The following is a 1,378-nucleotide window of genomic DNA, read 5'->3' on the forward strand; positions in this document are numbered from 1 at the left end:
GAGGTAACTATGGGGAGGAAGTGGGAGGGGAGCTGTTGCATTGTGGTAAACTGTGGTCAATGACATGAGACAAAGTATATGTGAACTGCTGTACGGAAAGTGAATTTGCTCTGTAAATCTTCACCCAAATCACAATAAATATGATCAAATTGACAACCAAAACCTAACCAAACTCACTGCTGTCAAGTTGTATCTGACTCATAGTGACTCCTCCTTGGCTTTCCAAGCTGGTATCACTATGGAAGTAGACTGCCCAGGCCAACCTTCCTTCCGAGGAGTGGCTGGTGCGTTTGAACCACCAGCCTTCTGGTTAGCAGTCAAATGCTTTAGGCACTGTGCTATCAGAGCTCCCAAATTGACAACAACAACTTGAAAAATAAGATAGAAACCTTATTGGGCTGTTAATTTATATTAATAGAAGAGGAATAACCCAGAACAGGAAGGTGAGAATAATTGCACAACTCAAGGAATGTAATCTATGTCACTGAATTATACATTTAGAAACTGGTAAATGGGACTATTTATTTGCTGTGTATATTTTCAGCAACAACAAATAAAATTTTTTTAAATTGTGAATAAACACCTATATTTTAAAAATGCAAAACATTTTATTTTATAATGCAATCTTTTACTTTTTAATTTTGTCCCCAGTGCTAAATTATTATTTGCAATAATTTTCCCCTTGTATGCCCTAATATTTTTAAATAGTATAGGTAACAAAGGGAACACTGGTAGCACAGTGCCTAAGGCAGCTGACTGCTAACCAGAAGGCTGGTGGTTCAAACCCACCAGCCACACCTCGGAAGGAAGATGGAGCAATCTACTTCCATAGAGATACTGCCTCAGAAACCAAAGGAGGGGTCGCTATGAATTGGATCTGCCTCGACGGCACACAACAACAACAACAACATCTATGATATAGTTGAAGGATCTGGCACGTGATCTTTTTAAATATCACTCTATTGCACAATCCTGAAATTTATTGAACAACTTTGTGATTTGTTGAATGCTTCATGTATGTCCAACACTGCCCTATATTGTGACTGTACAAAAGGAATGTTGTTGTTGTTATTAAGAGCTGTGGAGTCATTTCGGACTCATAGCGACCCCATGCACAGCAGAACGAAACACTGCACGATCCCCGTGCCAGCCCCACAATCCCTGCTATACTTGAGCCCATCATCGCACCCACCGTGTCAATCCATCTCGTTGAAGGCCTCCCCTTCTTTCGACAACCTTCCACTCTGCCAAGCATGACATCCTTCTCCAGGGAATGGTCCCTTTTTACAACATGACCAAAATAGGTGAGACGAAGTCTGGCCATTCTTGCTTCCAAGGAGCATTCTGGCTGCACTTCCTCCAGGACAGATCTGTTAGT

Source organism: Orycteropus afer, unplaced genomic scaffold (assembly GCF_000298275.1).
Source record: "Orycteropus afer afer isolate SDZICR_OR568_19922 unplaced genomic scaffold, OryAfe1.0 scaffold00284, whole genome shotgun sequence".
NCBI classification, from domain to species: Eukaryota; Metazoa; Chordata; class Mammalia; order Tubulidentata; family Orycteropodidae; genus Orycteropus; species Orycteropus afer.